The 23,080-nt window shown below is 45.0% G+C and overlaps 1 pseudogene; it reads right to left on the bottom strand.

The window, feature by feature from the left end:
* Positions 1-17,807: 17,807 nt before the first annotated feature.
* LOC125547634 lies at positions 17,808-22,145 on the bottom strand (annotated as a pseudogene).
* Positions 22,146-23,080: the final 935 nt, after the last annotated feature.

Here is a 23,080-nt window from a genome sequence, read left to right as displayed (position 1 = left end):
CTATAATACTCTTCCTTACAAATTCAAGTCAGTGTTACTTTCTTGTGCATATTCGGTTTCCCTTATTACTCGAGGTTATAGTAATGTAATTGATGAGTTATGCATGCGTGCGCAGGTTCCAATATATTCTCCTAGAGATTAAGCTCGAGCAGGGACTAGTAACCGTCTTAGACTCGAGACGAAAAGATCCCAAGGACTATGCGGACATGACTCAAATTCTCGAGAAGTTAAATCGATCATTATCGCACCATATCGGCAACTTTGTTCACTTCCTGATATCAAGTAATTGTTTTCTTTGTCTGGCAGGGTTTGAAATTTTTTTACCTGAAAAGCTCCGGGACTGCCGAAGAAGCTCGAATATAAACACCCGAAAGTAAGTACTACTAGCATGTTCCGCGCATCTCCTAGTGATTCAAGTGCTAGTTTCATCAATACTATTTAGCATGCTTGCTTATCAGTTTGATTGGCCTCTATTTCTTGTAAAGTGGTTGTGGCAGGAAGCCGGAAATAATTACTGTGGATACTACGTTTGCGAGTCCATCCGCCACACGACCTGTGAGCGGGGCTACACTAAAAAACAATATGAAGTGCGTAAGCAATAATATTCAGAATTTTACTTTATTACCATCTTTTGTGTTGAGTTTCATTCATTCATATATATGTATTGACCACCTTCTTCAAATTAGATGTTTCGGATGCGGGATGAACTCCTAGCACCAGATCGCATGCGAGGAATTCAAGAGGAATTGGCGGCATTCTTTCTTGATCACGTGATCGATAAAGACGGAGAATACTATGTGGACCCCGTGTTCATATATAATTAGAGGATTATATTGTAAGAGATCTTATATTGTATATATGTAGCCAGTAGCGTCGGATAGATATGCGAAAACATGTTGTTCGACCAATCTCTCGGAGAAGGAGAGGTCGATATCACATCTCTCTGTATGCATATGTTCATGACGATCTTCTGTTTCCTTCATTTTCCTTACTAGCTAGCGTGTCGAGTGCTCTCTATACGTATAGTACGTAGCGTCGACCAAGTATGGAGATACGAGAGGACACTTCTCTCTATTAATTAATTAGCTACCTAACACAATATATGAAACACCTTAATTAACCATACAAAACCCCCAAATCCCTCCCCTTCAGAAAAAAAACAAAAACCCTAGCCCCTGAACAGTTGACACGTGGATGCCTATTGGTCCTGGTTAGTGCCACCAACCGGGACCAAAGGGCCTCCTGCCTGGGCTTGCCGCATCGGCCACGTGGAGACCCATTTGTCTGGGTTCGTGTAAGAATCGGGACTAAAGGCCGAGGGCTTTAGTACCGACCCTTTAGTCCCGGTTCGGGAACCGGGACAAATGGCCCTTACGAACCGGGACAAATGGCCTTTTTTCTACTAGTGAGTGCTTGTACCCTCCTACCGTCGGGCACCTCGGCGGTAGGGTTGCACAGACTAGCGCCGGCCTGTTTGGCGGTAGGGCTGCAATGCGTTGATGTGGATAAGTTGCGTACCGCTGGGGGCCTTGGCGGTAGGCTGGTATACCCTACCACCATCGACTTGACGGTAGAAAAAGGGTCAAATCCTAAAAAAATGAACCAGGGTCAGGTCTAGCTTAACTTTCAAGAAAGGGTCAAAACACCAAAATTGGTCGTCCCTGCACGGCGCTTGGCCACCTCTCAAATACCTGCGTCCGCATATTTCTCCCTCATATGGAAACCCCCAAATCCATGCAATTCATGTGACGTGAAAATAGCACAACGTAGATTAACATATACATAACATTGATTGGATTGGACACCAGTGGCGGAGCTTGACAAGAATCTATGGGGGGGCCAGACCAGTGGTGAAGAGCCGAAGACGACGGTCATAGGCGTGCCCTTGTTCCCCATCCTCGGCCCAGTAGTGTTCGCCAGCCGTGCATGGATCAGGGCGAGTTTCTAGCTGGCGTCAGCGTCAAGGGAGTGCGGGCAGCCGGCAGGGTGGCTGGTTGCCTGGTTCGTGGACAGAGGCGAGTAGACGTGCGCGAGCATGGCTGGGAAATAGAGGGCAAGCAGCTGAACCTGAAATGTGTGCGTGTGTGATGAAAGCAAAGATGGGCTTGTGCGTGCTGCATGCATGCCGATGAGCATTTCCCAAAGCTGCAGGGGGTGGCCACGGAGTAGACCGGCATGTGGAAATCACGTAGACTATTACCAGGTAAAAAATGAATCTCGGGGGGGGGGGGGGGGGGGGGGGGCACGGCCCCGATAGTGAGTTCAACATAGAAACAGACATAGATTGTTCAATAGCAAAATATGATCTAGAACTAGATACTAGTAGATACATGTAGAAATCACCACTTCCTCGTCGGGTCGTTCCCTTGGCGCGTCTGGAGCAGCGGTAGTACTCGTCGGCGTTGCTGTCCATGACCGGAGGTGTGTCGTCGTTGTCCGTGGTGGTGTCGTCATCGAACGAGGATGTGGATGCAAGAGGAGTCCAGCCATATGTCGGGTGTCGCAAGACTACTCCTTGGCGCGGCGTGCAACATTCTCCGTGTTCGACACCCTCTACCGGGAAAGCCTCTTAGACTCCTCGATGCCGAGCCGCAATGCCTTGACATTTTTGCAGTTGTGGCGAACATCTATCTCCACCAAGGTGAAGGACCGGCGGATGATGTCGCGAAGGAGGTCATCCTTTGAGGAGGAGGGCAACATGACAGGCTTTAGGGTTTAGGGCAGCTTTGCCTCACGCGGCCAGCTGCCCCGTGCCTCCGATTCGGGAGCCACAGGCTCAGCGGTGCGAGCACAAGCACCCAACGCTGATGTGCCAGATGAGGGGTCGGAGGTGACATCCGCGGAGCACGACAGGCTGATGTGGTCACACGCGGAGCTTGATCTTGCCTGCCAGGCCACATGGGCGGGTGTGGAGCTCGAGCTCGAGCTGCTATCCATCTGCGGTTGGCGGAGGGCAATGCAAATGGCGATCTCCTTGTTATGTGAGGTGGAGTTGAATTCCTCCATGGGGAGTCGAAGGGGTTGAACTTGTTGCTAGAGTCGGCTATGGTGGCGCAGGAAGGGGAGCAGACGAATTGGGGTGTGAGCGTAGCGGTCAACAGTGGTCTAGGATTTGGTCGTGGTGATGAAGTGGGGTGTATGTGAGGTTGGACTGAGCCAATGACGGAGCCAGAAATTTTTTTATCAGTAGGGCCGAATGCTAATAAAACTGATGGGGGAGGGCCAAGCCATTGGAAAACAGGCTTTTAAGAGCAAATAATCACTTATTTTTACACTGTAAACGGGCAAATTGGCACTACATCTTTGATGTTCCTGGCCCCTTTTGTCTCCGCCACTGGACTTAGCTGATCTAGACTGTTCCGACATGGCAGACACATTGAGTCCGCTTATATCCACCCAACATATGGGTTAGGTTTGGGAAGCCTAGATATGTGAGGGGTCTTATTGGGCGATCAGACGGTGACCAGATTGTGTGCCTAAAAACATTTAGAGAGGGTTTGAGGGGTCTATATATGTTGTAATACATGAGCGACACAAGTAGTAGCAGGCAGTAGAAAAGTGCGTGAGATTCATGACACTGATACACTTCATCATCATTCAACTAAAAGCAAGCAATGGGTTTGTTGGTCTAGTTTAGGACACGCGAAACGCATCTGCAGTTGAAAAACAGGAGACCCCATCAAGAAGTCACAAAACCAAAGCGTAGTTGCTATACTAAGACTCTGTTCGGTAAAGGTTCGCTTCCGAAATCTACGGAGCGGCTAAATGGCAACTCCATAGTTTTAAACTACAGCTTCACTAACTTTGCTCCGGGAGTTGTGAAGCGGAGCGATTCCGAACAGCCCCTAAATATAAATACGGGTATAAAATAGAGAGAGGAATGGGAAGGTGGTGGGCCCATTCCAATAGATAGAGGCGGGGGGGCAGGAGGATGGACGGACGGGGCACGCCCTTATCGGGGATGGACGGCCAGATGTCTCCTTGGGGCGTCGGAGCGCTTTCTTTGCGCCCAAGGCGCGGGCACGATCGTTGGTTGCATTAATGACCAGTGTAACCCTCCTCCGTCAGGGTTGGGCGCCCCTCACTCGCAAACGGCGTCTCGCTCTACGCAAATGCCACCGCCGCCTCTTTCTTTCCGCGCAAGCCGGACGGCGCGGGTCTCAGCTGCCCGGACCATTAATCACAGTACTCCGTCAGGCACTAAACGGAACGGAAAAGAGCGACGGCAAGGCCCAAGGAATCCTCTGGAAGCTCCTCTCGCTTCCCCTCCGGCGCCGCCCGCCATCTATATAAGCAGGGCCTTGGCAACCGCATCCCTCCCATCCCATCCCCACCGTCAAGCCCCAGAGCTTCTCCCCTTCCTTCCTCCCCCGCCCCGGCCCCCGATATATAGAGAGAGAGGAGATCGAGGAGAGAGAGAAGCGAAGCCCATGGCGCCCCCGAGCCCTCCCCGCGCGATCCCCGACGCCCGCTCCACCCGCCCCGACGCGCCGGCCAGGCGCGGGACCCCCGGGTTCGACTCCATCGACGCCGTCAAGGAGCGCCCGGCGCCGCGCAAGGTCCAGGTCGTGCTGCGCGAGGGCCGCGGCAGCGACCAGGAGCCGGTCGAGCTGCCCGCGCGCGGCATCTCCCCACCCGTCAACAGCTTCGGCGTCCTGCCCGACGACGACGCCGGCGACTCCACCGCGACCAAGTAGGCTCGAGATGACGCCCGGCGACGGCGAGGCCGCTGCTCTCCACCGCCAACTTGGAGGCCTTATCTGTTCCCTTCCGCCTTGTGCCGTCGACAAGTAGTAGTACTAGTAGTTGATCGAGTTTGATCAGATCTGAATTTTCTTCTGCCGTCGTCTAGTAGTACTAGTAGTCCGTCGAGTAATTTGGCTCATCAGATCGATCGGAATGTTGAACAAGTTGGGCTGGTTGGTTGTAATCCAAACCGAGACAAGATGATATATAGTCGAAATCAGCGATACATTTTGGTGTCTCCGATCTGATTTCCTGTTTGAGGTACATCCACAGCAGGCACCACGCGCATGCAGCCGTGATGCCATGGACGACGAGGGCAGCCGCCGTGGAGGGCGTCCCCCTCCCCTCCCTCGTCGCCGCGCTCAATCCATTTTGGTTGGGTATAAAATGGTGCAGTGAGCTGACAGACAGATACTACTCCTGGATTGATTTCTCACTGTTGTTTGCCTTTGCCCCTGACAGACAGATACTGCTCCGTCTCTGAACTCTTCTGAAGCTAAAAGAGCTAAAATCGGTGAACTAGCATTGCTTTTTGGAAGGCAACCACATATACTGTTTTAATTAAAATAAAATATACTACTGTACTACTAGCATTGCCTTTTCTGGCTTGGTGTCAATTGCACTTGCACGGTCCTAGTAGCATTGTTCGTGGGCTGGTCTTTGCATGGTCTCTGCGAGTCAACACACAACACGGGCACGACAGTACTGTTTACAACAATTTAATCACCAACCATGTGGATTTATCATGGAATTCGTTTGTGCTGGACCAATTATTATTTTACTTCTAGATTACTACTAGAATGATATGCATCTCAATAATACTAGTAGTACAACTTTTTTTCTTTGAAAAGGAGGTTATCTCAGTAGTAGTACAAAGTAGTAGTACAACTAAATGATGCATCTTATAATTACTCATGGGTACACTACAAATCATCCGAACTGCAGAGTAATAAAACATTAATAATGTACTTCTACCATATTGATAGGGATGCAAATTGATGGGTGTTAGAGTGCCCTCTGACCCTAGCTAGTTCAAATAAATGCGCTAACAATTCTAGGACAGAGGTTTTTTGGGATTTCTAGTTCATTTGATTTTTAGTTCTACCATATTGATAGGGATGTAAATAATGCACTAACAAGTCTTCTTTCCTGCGATCTACGTATGCTATTGTCTTTACTCGTGTTTATCTTGTTTGGGATGTGTGCAGTATAACTATGCAAATATTGGGTGTAAACTTTTTCCACCCTTGTTGCTTTGGTTTTATAAGATATAACCTAATCTAAAAAATATATATGCCCACGAACCACTCGTGGCTCGAGTGCAACATCCGCACACTTTTCCTCCAAAGGTGGTAGTGGGTCGCGCGATGGACTCGGAGGCTGGCGGCACTCGGGCGGTGGTGGGGCTCTAGTGGCTTAGAGTGCATGAGGGCGGTGTATTGGGGTTGCGGTGGTGGCAACATGCAGTTGCACAGGGTGCAGGTGCAAGATACAACCCGTGCAGGCAGCGGCGGCTTGGCATGTGCGGCGGTGGCCTTCCCGGCATCGTTTGTGTCGAGCCGCTGAGGAGCTACTATTTAGGGAGGTTGTGGTGGTCTTATTCATGCAGCGCACTACACCAAAACATTAATATAGGGTCACGAAAAATGCCGGGAAAATACACTTCAAAGGGAAAGTAAACTCTCAGGAAAAAACACTCAAAATGGCAAGTAAACTGTCGGGAAATAATTTTTCCCAACTGTAAGATATGCCCCACGAATGTACGACGGTGAATATATTTCCCAATAGTTACATATCTCCCAGCAATTGAAATGCCAGGGAGCCCCGTATTTCTCGGCAGTTAGGTATTTTCCGAGAAGGTAGAATTATGTGCTAGTAAATGCAATTGCCGACAGTTACAACCATTCCTGGCGGATAGCCTGCCTCAATATTTATTTACCCAATTGTTTGCACTTATCCTAGTAGCATGCAAATAATTAGGACCATCACATGTATTAAAAATGGACATTTTTTTTGTTCCGAATATGGTAGAAGCTAGTCCGACAAGTCCAGCACACCCGCATAAAAAGCAACTGCCAAGCTTGCAAAATTTTGGACTTCGAGAGGAACTAATCTCGTTCGCTTGTGATATCCAATCAGGAATAATGTTGCTCATTTATGACAAAGCCAACTTCTCATTGTTTTGTCACATCTTTTTAGTTTCTACCATTAAGCTGATGAAATAAATTCATGTACAATTACAATCTTTGCATGTCATATTAATTTGGAAGTTAAAGGGATAAGGTGAAAACAATAACTAAACTACAACTCAGGGTGGTTGCTCCAAGTACAAGATTTGAGAGCTACTGCCATACTAAAGTGACACCACCTCTCTACAACACAAGGTAAGCTATGTATCCCTGATTGCACATCTATCACATTGGCTACCTTCTAGTTGTCAAATAATGCTATTAATTTGTGTGATATATTATCATATCAATTAACTAAAGAAAAGTTGCACATGCAGGATTATCTGCGATCTTGTTCATATTATCAATGGACCTTGTCGGGGCTCAGAACACACGTGTCAACACAATAACCATGTCGGGGCACAAATCTAGAGTTCATGATTTGAGAACTAATCCATACCTAAAAAACATGATTACAACACTTCTGGTAATACAATAAAAAAATATGATCTACTAAACCATGTGGAATGAAGCCAGATGCCTCTCCCTTTATATCATGTTGACTTGGGATCAAGTGTAAAGAGGATCCGTGTCTACATATCTTGCCCATTGCATCTCACACTTCCATAACAAGAGGATGAGAGGTAAAGTTTGAAGAACGTAGCTACATAATGCTGCCTAAAAGTTCTGGTTGCTTATCTATCAGTGCACTTGTGACGATAACAATTTTTGACTATTGAGCTTGAAGCATCCAATGTAGTCATATGTAGACTAGTGGTAAAGGAGGTGATCAAAACTTATTACCTCCCCAGCTTGCTTGTGGTCAGCTTTGTTACCCTGACCATGGACTTAGAATCCACTTCAAGCCATAGAACATACTAATCACACAATTTCAAAACTACAGCACATAATGTCTACATTTGTACAATTGAGTGTAACTGCAAAATTCAATACCATAATAGTACCCATTACTAGATTATTGAGGGCTGAATGGTAGAAACAACAAAGATATCTCATAGTTGGTTGAGAAGTAGAGGAGGCAGTGTTGCTCGTGCAATAAAGCATACGACGTAGGCGACTTTGATCAGGCGAGGAAGTGGAGCTGAGGCTACATTGCTTGGGGGTGAGGACATAGACGAGGCACTACCAGGGAGACGACATGGTCCGTGTTTCTCTGCTTGGCGTAGAAGACAAAGAGGATGCACATTGCTCGAAGGAGAGGAGGACCAGTTACATAACCTAACAAACAAATAAAAGGACCAAATCAATTATATGATCATAAATCAAATATTGTAAGCAACAAGGATCCTCGGATGATCACATTGACATCCTGGAGCTATATGTACAAGAGCGTGAGCAGGCACATCACATCGTTCTTGCTTGCATCACATCTAAACGATTTATATCTACTAATAAAGGACAATGCGTTTCTTTGGATTTTTTTTGGTTCGTCCAGCTGATTTATATATGGATAGTTACATTTGAGCCACTAGTTGTGTCACACCCATTTGTTTGCCCCTAAATAAAAAAAAACCTCATTTTTGTCCAAGCTCGTCTGCTCCTCCTATCCTTTTGCGCTTTGACCGTAACTTTGAAAACTTCATAACGAATTGATACTAACTCCGGAGAATGAAAATAAGATATCAAAATGTTCAGAAAAACAACACATATATGTGCATGTCCTTTGCATTCGTGACAAAAGTGTTAGAAAGTCTACATCTCAATTTGGGCTCATATGATCTCAATATGAACAGTAAAATACATAAAAGCGATTAAATTTCAAAAAATTCTGAATTATTTTTGTGGCAAACATTAACGAATGGTATGAGCTCTTATAAAGTTTCAAGAGGGAATGACATTCGTGGAAGTCGTGGTAAAAAAAATCAGCACTGCAAAATACTTTTGTATTGGAGCATAAATTATGTTTTTTGACATGATTTAAACGAATGCCATTCCCTGATGAAACTTTGCAATCATTCAAAACATTTGTCAATTTTTTGCCAACAAAAAAAATTCAAATTCTTTTGAATTTTTTTGTATTTTACTATTCATGCTGACATCGTATGAGCTCAAACCGAGACGGAGACTTTGTTTTTGCCCAGCCGTTTTAGGATCCTGATCACACATCACACATCACACATTGTGCTGAATGAGGCCATCAGAACATGCCACTTCGATTTGCCACATTGTGCGAAAATGAGTATATATCCCTAAAAAAAGGCTGTTGAGTAGTAACAATAATGGTAAGCCGTGTGTCATCTACCCCAGTTCTTCGACCTACTCCAATAAAAAAAGAAAAGAAAATAAAGGGGGAAAAATCTTCGACCCAGCCGCCGAAATCGATGTCGCCGGTGTGGACCTGAGCTCCATGGCCGCCGTGGAGCCTCCTCTCCCACGACCTTCCCCTCCTAGTGCCCTCCTCTCGGCGCAGACCTCCGACAACTGCCGCACCCCCACCCCACCCCAAGCTCACCGCGGCCTCCTCGACCTCAACTTGCCGCTCCCCGCCGGCGCCGCCGACTCCCGCATCCCGGCCTACTTCGACCCGGACCGCCTGCCATACCCTCGACAACCACCTTCCTCAGCAGGCAGCAGAACGCCAAGTGCTGGCTTCCCTTCTCCACCCCGCCGCCCCCCGCGTCCGCCGTGGCAAGCTCATCACGGACTGGAGCGAGGCTGATGCCGTCTTCCTTCGTTCGTGCGCGCCCTTCTTCGCCGCGGAGATGGAGCTCCGATGCCGCCGGCGGCCGCGACCACATCTTCGTGTACGACGCTCTCCTCGTCGAACGCTTCTTCGACATACTTCACCTCCGCGAATTTGTATGCCCAGCCCTCCCCATCCCGTCTACTTCCCAAACCCGCGCACCATCTGTTCGACGACATGCCCATACGGATTATTTGCTTCTCTGTTCCTCTGCAGGTGCACGAGTGCTACGATGAAATACGACATCGATCCTGACGAGGCCAGGATATCCGAGCTCACCAGTCTTTCCACAGCACTCTCCTGGCCATTTCGCCAGGCCCCTCGAGAGTGTCTTGTCCATCTTCCCCCGGTCGCCGAGGCCCGAGGACAAGGTCATATCGATTACCGAGGTTTTTAGTGCAGGGATTTTAGGATGATGATCAGTACTTGAGAACGGTAGTTGATTGTTCAGAGCAGTTTTCCCCACGTGAAATGAAATATGCAGCAGAATTAAATGTTGTGTGTGACATGCATCAGGGGCCGTCCTTGCAATTTTTATGTGCTACCCCAATTGAAATCTTCCTCCCCTCGTTTTCATTGTTTTTTCCAGTATTACTAAACTACACGGTCATGTTTGTGAAAATCCTTTGCACATATGAACATCTTTCGTTATGGCAAGACATGACTATTAATTTTTTTGGGATGCAGCTACATCGGCGTGTGAACATTTATAGAGAATGGCTTGGAAATTGCAAGTAGATGCCTAGATGGTTACACTGACCATAGCTCCTTTGGGAGTGAGATGTGGTGATAAAATCTACAGATGCTTACAAATCTGTAACAATAAGACCCAGGCGCATGTCCATCATTCGATTCTCATACAGATTAAATTATGAGCATATTGAGACACATATGTTGATCTTGCAATATATAACTTCTCTTCGTGTCATATTGCCATTTCTCTTACAGATCCACATCTGATGTTGCTGGCGAGGGTGCAAACCAGTCTGTGCATTAGAGGTTTGGTATGGGGTTCTATCCCTGTTAGCTGATCTACTCGTTGTTCCTTTGCCTCTGCTCTCATGAGTTCTTCCCCACCCCCTTGATGCTTTGTCTCTCCATATGTTTGAGCTGATCTTATTTCAAAATTTATCGTGGTAGTGTGTCTGGTTTACAGTTTATAATTTTCTGTGTTATCTACCAAGTGTGTGCTATGATAATTAAGTTTACTAAGACAAATGGTGTTGTGTAAGCCCAGGCACATTTTTCTCTTCATAATTCAGTGATCAACTAATTATCTTAGTATAGGGTGAATCTGGATGCTACCCCAAGGAACAAAGCTCGTAGCCCATTTTTGGGTTATTCATATCCTCGCAAGTATTTTTTTGGAGAAGTCATTGCAAAATTTCAGTGGCATCATATTCTAAGTAATCTAATCACTGTTTGAAATCCCATCTCTTTGTTGCGCATATGCGTAGTCATGCCGATTTATTGCGCATTGCATCAGGCGAGAGGTTTTCCGACCAAGGGATTTTGCCCTGTCTTGTCGATTTGTTTGGAAATTTTGTATGTTCAAACTTCAATGCAGACGTGTGTGCGCATATTATATGGTCTTCACCGGATTCATTTAGGTTTTCAATAATGCATTGATGCTATGTTGAGATTACTCTGTCACAGCTTTCTACTACCTTGATATTTCTCTATTTTTGTGTTTTAAGTTCCCAAATGCCTAGATAGTTAATGCAGCTACCATTTATTTTGTTTTTCTGATGATGTGTTTGATCCACAAGCATCATTAGGTTAAGCTTAGGTGCATTTATGTTTTGTGAAGATTGTGTGGTACTATTTCGATCATATTTCTGGTTTATCAACTATATTATGATTTCTTGCAGACACATGGTCCTGCTAGGCAAGCTTTAGCCGAAACAAGCATGTTTGTGATAATGATTGTTCTTCAGAAGATTTTGTTAAGAGCTTTCTTTGAATGAGTTATTGCAGCAATTCTATGTATTTTTATTTATAGTAAAACCTATCAAGCCTCATGTCACCGAAAGTGAATGATGGTTTTTATTCCGATATGTGAATGATTATTGATTCTTGCAAGTCCGCAACTCACTGATAGGCGTCATATAGCTTTGCAGTGGTCTGGTGCGTTTGGAGCTTCCTCCACCCCATCCGTTCTGCAAATGCCCTTCATCTTCTATGTCCCCAGTTCAGTCCCTTGGTCCGATTCCACGGAGCTTTTCCCTGTAATCTGCATCTTTAAGGGAACACTGCCCAACACAATAAGTTGTAATTGTTCTGTCCATTGTTTTTTTCATATTATATGGTCTTCACCGGATTCATTTAGGTTTTCAATAATGCATTGATGCTATGTTGAGATCACTCTGTCACAGTTTTCTACTATCTTGATATTTCTCTGTTTTTGTGTTTTAAGTTCCCAAATGCCTAGATAGTTAATGAAGCTACCATTTTTGTTGTTGTTCTGATGATATGTTTGATCGACTAACATCATTAGGTTAAGCTTAGGTGTATTTATGTTTTGTGAAGTTAGTGTGGTACTATTTCGATCATATTTCTGGTTTGTCAACTACTCCCTCCGTTCCTCAATATATGATGTTTTGGTAGTCATATATTTAGGAATGGAGGGAGTATATTATGATTTCTTGCAGACATATGGTCCTGCTAGGTAAGCTTAGCCGAAATAAGCATGTTTGCCATAATGATAGTTCTTCAGAAGTTTTTGTTAAGAATTTCCTTTGAACCAGTTATTGCAGCAATTCTATGTATTTTTCATTTATTTGAAAACCTATCACGCTTCATGTCACGAAAAGTGAATGATGGTTTTTATTCTGATATGTGAATGAATATTGATTCTTGCAAGTCCGCAACTCACTTGATAGGTATCATATAACTTTGCAGTGGTCTGGTGCCTTTAGAGCTTCCTCCACCCCATCCGTTCTGCATACACCCTTCATTTCCTATGTCCCCGGTTCAGTCCCTTGGTCCGACTCCACGGAGCTTTTGCCCTGGAGCATCTTTAAGGGAACACTGCCCAAGACAACAAGTGGTAATTGTTTGTCCATTGCTTTTCATATTGTGTATTTTACATGGTCATCACACTCTTTGTCTTCAACCAGGAATTCTATACAGGCCACATACTTGCTGCCAAGTAGAATGGTTGGGTGATGCTCACCCCAGATAGCTGTTTGATGTCGACAAGAACAACGCTAGGCAATCGTTGCCGTTGCCTCTGATTGATTCAATTACAACCCCTGGATGTTTGGTCCTCCAGATCCCCTTCCGAGATAGAGCTAACAAAAAAGAACCAATGTTGTAAATCTTTTGAGGGCCTAGAAAGCTTCCTCCTAACAACCAACCGTTGAGGCCTTATCCAAGCATTGTCACCACAATAAAATGTTTCCAACATAGGCATGCTAAGAAATTAAATGCGAGGCCAAATCAGATTCTTGCACCAATCCCATGCCTTTATAATTTCAAAAGAACACCATTCTACATGAAATGTTTATTGTTCTTCTACATATTGCTATATCTAGAAGGTTTTTAGCTAAAAGCAGAGCCAGAGTTTAGATACTCTTCGCATCTTAAGATATATCTATAAGTTAGATAATGGATGTTTAGATTGCTGAATTTAAACAAAGGTTTAAAAAATTGTGGGGCCTCGGTTTAGTTTGTAATGTATCCACTTAAGGTATTATATTATCATGTGTATATGTTGGATAATGGATGTTTAGATTGCTAAATTTGAACTAGGTTTTAAAACATCATGGTGCCTCGGCTTAGTTTGTAACGCATCAACTTAAGGTATTATATTAGCATGTGTAATTCTTAAGTGCAACCAGATATCAGCTTTGTTTCATGTCATCGACGACATGGACTCTAAATAGCTTATAGCAGTTCTGAGTATTATTTGTCAGTGGTTTAATTTAAGTAATGCAACTGCATCTTTTATTCAGCTATCATACTACACTTCATGTGGTACTTTTTGTGTTTTTCCGTCTGGATCTTGTGACCCAGTTCTAGAACTCTATGGACGAAGGTAATGTTAAGTACTTGCTTCTTTTAGATGCTTTATTAGTTAGAGCCCAGCAATAGCTGATTTTATAGAACGACTACACACCAGAGCAGGAAATTGCAGTCAGGAAGGATAACACATGGGCCTTTGAGGACTAAAGGACTAAAGGTGTGAATTGTGGATTTGCCTGGATGGATTATTTCAGCCTGCAGTTATTTATTTTACCAGGTTGGATTTATGTTTGTGCCTATCAAGAATATAAACCTATAGAAGATAATTTATTATGAGTTGCAGCCCCCTTTTCTCATTCAGCTTCATCGACACCCCTTAGTCTTGTTGGAAGAAATTTAAAACTGAATGCCAGCCTCATTTATGTTATATTCGGGCGATGAATCCCTTCACTATAGAAATTCCTCAAGCAAAGTTCATGTAGCTATTGCCTCATAAACTTTTCATGTGATTGCCTTCTTTTTAGTTCTTCTCTGTTTTTCTCACCATTTGTAGATTTGTAGGGTACTTAACCAAAAGTGTCCTGCTACTGTTGGTGGTGGTACCTTTAGCCTTTCATAGATGAGGTAAGCATCTTATATTGATGCCCTAATTAGTAACTGGCGCTTGGATAGGTGCTCTTTCATGGTAAACCATGGTAGATCTGAATTCTTGAGTACCATATGATGCATCTTCTGGTTCTTCTAGAGATATATAAATGTTGGTACCTTATAAAATTAATGATCTACATACTGGTATGCAACTATCGGGCATAATCATGAATTCTTCAAAGAATTATCCAAAGTAAAAAAAAGCGCTAGGCTTTGATTGCGTGTTTTGCACTGACTTGCACTTTTCTGGCTAGAGTGCAGCGACTTGCACCTTTTTTCTTTCCTTTTAAAAAAACCCACAGGTATGCGCACATTAAGCGCTAGGCATTTAACTGTCGCCTAGATGCGTGCTTAGGCGCGCCTTTTTTAACCATAGTTTTATCTCACTTGTGAAGTAAAAAATTATCTCCAAGTCATCCTTATTACATAGGAACCTTTCATTATAGTATGTCCTTGCTCGTTCTATCTTCTTTTTCATCAGCCTTTTTATGCCACAACCAATTTGTACTTTTATTGGTGTGGCAGTGGAGCTGGCTACCTAACACGATGTTAGTAAGCTAATAAATTCCTGCTCTATTTGGGTCCTTGCGCCAGGGGTGCAACGGGTCTAGTATGGGGAAATCACACAGGATCTTGTTAAGGACTTCATGGAGTTGATTGGAGATGGGATGGTTTGTGAAATGACAGTTTCTAGTAGCGCCAAAGAAGTTTATGTACCGGACAGTTGTGGGCCTGTTCATGATCAGGTTGGTCGATACACCACTCTAGAAGAAAGATCTAATATTGAACTGGACTTTCCCCTCTGTACTTATGCTCCGGCTCCAGTTAACGATCCGCAGAGGCTGATGTGTCAGATACTATCGATTTATTGTCTCTTGTGCACCAAAAGTTTTGAGTCAGATGCCGAGAAGCCGTCTTTACCAGGTCCATAGGATTGATGCTGTGTTTGGCCAACAATTACCATTCATCGATACTCCATCTGAAGACAGGGTTAGCGCTAGCTTCTTCGAGCCAATCTGCTGGAAGTGCCCTCAGCCCTGCCCGTGAGGCATTAACCAATGTAGCTTTACTTGCCTCTACTAAAGATTCTCAGTCTCAGCTCTCTGGCGGCCCTGGAGGTCAGCACCTTTGCTTGTGTTGCCATCCTTCTTTCCTTTTCTCATTGATTCATTATGCAATCTTAGTATTGTTGATTCTTACATTTTTGTTTAAACTAGGTCTCACCTTCTATGTCTATCCCTCCAACGCCACCATCTGTGGTGAAACCTCCCGAACCTAGGTATATCCCTAGTACACATAGTCGACCCAGTAGCTTCTTTATGCTCTGCCTTGGCTCCACCACTTGTGTCCCTGCAGTTAATATGTCTGTGCTTTTCCACAGTAAAAGCAAAGAGCTTCAGGATCGTTCTGTCAAAAAGAATCTGTTCCAGGAAGACCTTCCTCTGCCTGATTCTACTCAGGTATTGTACAATCTGCCTACCACATCTTCGCTTGAGGATGCTTGACAAATGCTTGAACCACCTGGCAAGACCACAACGGATAGGATGTAGAGTTTTGGTTTCTCTCTTAGTTGAACATGCCGTACGTCGATGCAGTAGACCACAGTGTGTTTCTCTGCCAGTTTATGAATAGACTTTGTACAGTCTTCTCTAGACGCCGAACACCATCACAGAAAGCTCTGAGTGGTGCAGAATCCAAGAAAAGAAAACCCGGATCTACTGACTCCCCATGCTTATGAGTTATGACTAGATGCACTTTCTTCCTTCACACCCTCACTCTGGTTGTGCCGCACCAAATCTGAAGACCAACCTAATTGAGCTCATATTTGTGTAGCAACCTGGTGTTTTTGTTTGCTATGTGATATCTCTGTGTGATCCACGTTGTTGTGCCATGAGCTGCAACTGCTCTTCGCAAGATAATGTGGCCTATGCCCCCTGCTCTTCTGGTTCTATCGACATGTGTTATCCATATGACCTTAGCTATTGTCCTGTAAATTACGTTACCTCCTCATCAAGACTGTATCACGCGTGTGATTCTTTTGTTGATCATGCATTCGCCACTTCCATGCTGCTAGCAATTTTTACATACCTTATGTTCCATGCTAGTATCAGTAGGTTATGCACTGATGCAGTTCCATCTGCAACTCTCTTACTCTGGGATAGAATCAAGTATCTGTAATCTATGGACCTGATGGTATTTTGATCTGTTTTTTTTTGTTATGTCTTACAACTCCTGTGTTTAACGTTTGTTTGATTTCCCCTTGTTTCTTTCTATTTTATTTTTTGATGTCAGCTTTTTAGGGTTTTCCCTTTTTACCTTATGTGTGTCTGGTAGTAAGACGATGTGTTTCACACCACTGGTTGTGTCTACTTGCATGGAGAACCAGTTTTAAGCTATGTCTCCAGCGAAAGACTATATATATATATATATATGTATATATATATATGTATATATATATATACATGTATATATATATATATATATATATACGTAGGTAGTCCCTCCGTTCCAAAATAAGTGTTGTGATTTTAGTTAAGATACTTTGCATTTGAACAGACAACTGCCTACTTACTATATTATGTAATACATTGGTTGATGATGTACATGCCCAAACGTTTGCCTTTGATTTCCTTTGTATTTCAAAAGGTTTACCCCCTCCCGCTCTGTCTATGAACTAGTTTGCTGTCAGTTGGCTGCTTTTCCTGTTCTTTAATTTAGTGTGATGGTGATTCTTTCTAATGTTGCTTACCATGACTGTAGACGAGGGTATCATGGCCGAGAAGCTTGCAGGACTCAGCAGCCCTCTACAAGATTTGGGGTAAACAAAGAATAAACATTGCCTCCTATCTTGTCTACAGATTTGGTTTAGCCAGATTACTTCATCTCAAGAAAACAATAGTAGTAGCAAGATCAACTTTACACTGTGCAATTAAGATGCAAGTAGCAGATTGAATTCTGAAACGCCTAAACAAATGGTGATGATAACCATCTTAATTTGTAGCTTTAGACCAAAGAATGTTTTCTATCTAATGATTCAGTTAAACCTCATTTCTTTTTGCAGTAACTACTATATATGGGGTATATAAACAGGTCATCTGGAAGTGCATGCTTAACCTGCTCTCTAACCTCTAGGCCATCTCCGTCTATTGTTGCTAGCGGGATTGAGCTGGATCCAAAAGCAGATCTCACACGTTCTTAAAGCATGACCATGCTTGGCGATATATAGATGATAAATATACACAAAATATGTTGATAGATAAATATTGTATTAATGCATCACAATGATAAATATACACCCAGCCTTTATATATGTTGATAGATAAATGACGTAGTCCACAATGATACCTCTCTTGCTGAACTCCTTTTTAATTGAGAAAATAAAGAAAAAAGGAGTATGTAATTGTTGTAGAACAAAAATGTGACTGATTACAAGACCACCACCATCACCAAAAATCCTATATCCACGGACCCCTCTTTTGAACTAACCTGCCCCCCATGTGCAGCAAAGTTCCCACCATCAAACACTCCTCTATCTAGTGAGTTGTGCTGAGAACACATGGCAACTTGATTTGCAGCTACTGGAACTCTTCACACCCCTCGGCGCCGATCTCGGTGAAGGCTGCCATGAGGCTTGGCATCATGTTTGTGAGTGCAAGCCTTAACCCAGCCGAGCACGATCGCTTCCTAGTCGCTTCAGTGGCATGGGCATCGTCGACAACATTTCCCTGAAGCCACACATTGCATGTCCTAAGCACAAATTTTCCCCGACGGCGGAAGTGTTCCTTGACGAATTCCTCAAATCCCCGAGGTGGCCGACGTAAAAGGTGTTGCATGGTCCGAAGGGTTAGTAGGTAAGCATTCTCATTGTAGGGCAGCGCATTGCGGTGGCCCTCCAGTTTGCCGACCAGTGTCTCATAGTCGGCCTCGTTGTAGTATGGTTGGTCATTAAGGACGAGGCCTTGGATGGAGACAACAACTTGGAGGAGGCTTGATGTTGTTGACGACCAAACCTCGGTGCCCTCGCCACCGAATGTGTTCAGCAGGCTGAGGCACACTGTACCAGACTCGTAGAGGTTGGGATTGAGGCGTAGGCCAAAGGAGTGGTAGTACACTTGCGGTGGGGCATCCGGGTACGACGGAGGTAGCTGCATATCAAAGAAGAAGAGGCCGTGATGATATGGCGTCCCGTTTGCGCCCACCATCACCACCCGAAGCAGATCCATGCGGTCCTCAAACACTCGCACGTAGATGGTTTCTGCACATTAAATGGTTGGCTATTCATTTATAACCATGCATATGGACCGTGTATTTTCAGGTGCATTCACATACCTGGTAAGTCGTTCTTCAGAATTTTCCATTCGTTTTGCACTGTTTTGGCCCAACTCTTCCCACGACTAGCGCCCTGCATTTCCTTTGAAAGAAAAGAGTATAGATTAAAGTTCTACATTTAGTAAAATTTGTTTAATAATGACTTGTAACATGTTGTGTGGTCGTTTACTTATTTTAAGTTAGGGAGTTTAGTTTTGCATTAAAAAACGGATGCCATAAGATGGATTCCACCGTTAGACAAACCATATTGTGCATGTAAACATCCCTTACTCTAACCTTAATTACCTCCGTTCTTCATCATTTTCTAACATATATAATTACCTGGTCCGTACTGTCAAGGTAGTGGTGATCCAGAGGGCTCATCTGCAGTACATCGAAATGTGGAAAGCAGGACGATTCATTGCAGCAACAGGTAGCATCTGCACCCTTCGCCCCCCTGGCAAAACCGTGACTGGTCAAATCTACAGCCGCACCGTTGGTACCCATTGCAGCACCACCAATACTATCATCGTTTGCGGGCGCGGGTAACTCTGAGCTTGGTGACGACGACCAGGGCCGCCAGTTCATCAGGTATCCTTTACCTCGAGCTACCACGTCACTGGTGAATTGGAGCAAAGACCGGAATGAAAAGCCTAAAAGGCTTGTCCTTGACATTGCCGGGCTGACGCTTTCGACATCGTTATCTAGATTCTGAAGATCAATGTCCTAAAATAAGATGTACCACATATAACCACATCAATTGAGGTGTATCCATCCATATAATCATTTATCATAGAATAAATAGTACTTTGCTGCCTACCAGGAGAAACCAAAATAGTCCCCACAACAGTTTCTTGGTAAAATAGAAGCGTATTAGGATATTGCACAGTCAATTATTATAGGCGTAGTGATTAGCACATGTGTGTAGGCTGTGCGCCCTTGTACTGAGTTCGAATCCTGCCGGGAACTTTTTTTATTACTATTTTATCCCATGTGCTGACATGCGAGGCCTAGATGTGATAGGTGGGATCGATGCAGTTTGACGTATTTAAATAAAATGTTACTCCCTATTTTCTGATTTATAAGGCTCAATTCAAAAATCTCACCAACCAAAATAGATGATGAGTGGTGGAATATTTTTTGTATTTTGTAAAAGCACCCAATTAATGCTTTTGTTTTCCTCAAAAAATTATGTTTACGAATGCATTAATTGCAATGCATGCATGCATAAAGTGCATGCATTGGTCAGTTTTTTCTTAATACTTGCATGTAATGATTTAATGCACCTTGAAGTCTGAACATGTCATGGGGAACAACCAAATTGAGCCTTATAAAATGGAAAAAACTAAAATTTTGAGATAAGCCCTATAAACCGGAAAGGAGGGAGTAAGAGCTTTTGTGAAAATTATATAAAGTACAAGGAGTTTTCTGTTAAACAACCATGACACTCCTCTCACACCCACTGACATGTGGGCCGATGCCACGTGGGCACGCCATGTGGGCAGTGCATGCATATGCCCGGATATGGACGGAGGCACCATATTTGAATGCTCGGACAAGTTACGGCACCAGTTTTGTGTATTTTACAAGTTTAGGCACCAAAGTGACCGCACCGGACAAGTTGAGGTACCCGTGGTGTATTTGACTCAATGTTTAGAAAGATAGATATGTACCGTGTTGGCAGCAACCGGTTCTTCGGGTGCGTCATCGATGCCATCGTCCTCTACCCAGTCGCCCATTTCAAGCCATAGCTCCATGTAGTGCTTGTCCTTGACGACAACGATCTCATGGGGCGATACCTGCAGCACGCCCAAACAAATCAACAAAGTTGAGTCGAGATCGTAACATATATGTAGATCTAAGAAAGGTACTAGAAACTATCCACGTACCGTTGACATGCTACCATCACCCCACTTGACTTGGATATGCCCATTAGGAAGTTCAACTACCCGCCCCACCCATGAAAGATCGGCAGGAACGGCATTTTTCTTGTTTCCCGATAACAAGGGTGCACTTTCACCGTCTTCTGTTGATCCCGATGGTAGGATACGAATGACAATATCACCATAGTAAGTAGAGTGGTTAGAGTCCAATTTTAAGTCGTAAGCACTGACGGTTTGGTCGCATTCGACCTCCCTAGCCTCATCTGGGTGCCCTGACGTCTTGAACCATGATACACAAACCGTCTGATCCTTGTATTGCAGGTTCTTGATGATGCCCACACGCTCTGTTGGTCCAGTTCCAGACGCAGCAATGTCATTGTTGACACTAGTAGTTATCACATCATCATGGTCACGAGTACTGTCAACGGCAGCACTAATAGGGAGAATGGTGGCGACAACATGTTGTCCCGGGAAGAACTCTTGCTCATTCCAGATCCCAAAGGGGACGACAGTCGCTGAACGTCTGCCATGTTGCTGTGTGCCGTCCTACCACAACACATCGACGGTGGTGCAGGTGTCGGCGACGACCATAGGAAACTCCACCTCCACATGTATCATGACTTGTGGTCGTTGCGCCCGTCTATGGCCCTCAAATACGACCTTCCTTAGCTGCTTCCGATAAAACCTCTCATCCTTCTGCTTGGTTGGTGGTACCACCTCAGAGGTTGATGCTTCACACACCTCTTGGTTGTCTTGTGAGCACGCATTGTATTCCTCTTCCTCGTCCTCGTCCTCGTCCTCCTCCACCCCCTCATCATCATCATCATCACCGTGTTGATCAGGAGCACAAGCTGCATCCTCTTTGGTGGAACTAGTTTCTAGAAAAAAACAACGGTCAGCAAGCCCCCAGCAGCAATTGTACGAGGCGCAGAAGAACGTAAGATCATCTGGGTTCTGGTAGGCTGGAGGAGCGGATGCCTCCACTAGCCCCTTGTCGGTGCCACAATGTCTGGATGCAACCCAGTAGACGAGGATGCCGGACGTCTCCACCTTCATAATGGTGCCTACTTGTCGGTAAGGATGCCAGTAGCCATTAAGCCAGCGAGCATCCTTGAAGAGTGAACAAGCGCTTGGCAAGGTGGCATGCTGCCCCTGGTGGAATTGACTATTCATCTGGTGGCGATGCAAGGTCGCCATGGTGCCGATTTCACGCACTCTGGCCAGGTTCGTGGACTCCGCGTCGGTGATCCTGCAGATGGCTCCGTCATCGAACAACACATCAACGTCGATCGACACCTCGACGACACGGCCGAGCCACGGCCCGGACATGACAAAGTCGCCAAGGTTGAGACTCCTGACGCGCCGCAGGCTAGACGGGGACACCCCCCTGATGACCTTGGTCGGCACACCGTTGTTATCGAGCTTGGCCAGGTTGAGCACGGTGTTGACACCGGTGACGACGCCGATCTGGCCGCCCATGTCGGATGCCGACCCGACCACCTGTCCAGGATACAGGTGGCTCCTGTCGACCACCTTGATGTCACCGACATTCTTGTACACAACACTGTCATCGATGCGCAAGAGCTTGAACGTGTTGACTGGGAGATAGATGTTGTCCACCTCGCCGTCCGCGAGAACGAGGCCACGGTCGATGAGCATGCGGCCGGATTTCACGAGGTCGAGCAAGTAAAGATTGGGAGATGCCGCCGCGGGGACGACCATCGTAACCGACTTTTCCGGCGAGAGCTCGTACGTAGCAGAAGCTTGCGGCTTTATGCCGATTGCTTTCTGGCCAGAACGTGGTGTGGACTGATCTTGCCGGAAGATCTCGTCCGGCTGGATACGCACGGTGGTGCTAGGTATATATGCTATACCACGTACGGATTGGATTAGAATTCCTATAATACTACTCGGACAAAAGTACCACGGCCTGCTTAATTAATGTTAATTCCAACAGATCATAGGCGTCTCGCAAGCGTTCGTCTCCTCGTCCCCCGATCAAAAATTCCCACCGCCTCATGCGACGTGCAGCGCCGTCCCATGGCAATGTAGATGGAGAGAAGGAAGTACACTCTTTCGGGAGATGCAGAACCCATCTCAATAGTTTCGTCCCCAGACCTTAGGCGGTCATAGCAAACTCTCACTCCAGACTTTACCGGCGACCCCATGGATTCGCCTTCCCTCTGCCTTCCGCTCCGGTGAGCGGTGGCGAGGAGGAGAATCCCGATGCCTGTTTTCCGATTAGTAATTTATAGATTAGGGTTGTTTAGTCCTTGTTGATTAGATGAACAAATTCATGATTAATTCCTGTAAGTACTTTATGACTCTAATAGAAAATAGCATGCAATAATCTAGCATACTAGATGAATAGAAAAACATGCACAACAACATTGCACATGTAACGACAACTATAGGTAGACACATGAACATATCACGATGGACGTATGGTTCATTAGTTGCTGCGGGACCGACGTTGTTGGTGAAAATCTATTGCCGACGACGATGATAAGAAACACCACCCGACTTGGACGGAAGATGACCCATGATGATGAACTTAAGTAGTCGCGCAGAACGCTTCCTAAAAAACCTAATTCATGCTCACCTGATGCAGGATTGCAAGAACGAACGGTTTCGAACACCTGCTCTCCCGCACGCCG

Source organism: Triticum urartu, chromosome 3 (genome assembly GCF_003073215.2).
Source record: "Triticum urartu cultivar G1812 chromosome 3, Tu2.1, whole genome shotgun sequence".
NCBI lineage: Eukaryota > Viridiplantae > Streptophyta > Magnoliopsida > Poales > Poaceae > Triticum > Triticum urartu.
This window is presented reverse-complemented; position numbering and strand designations above follow the sequence as displayed.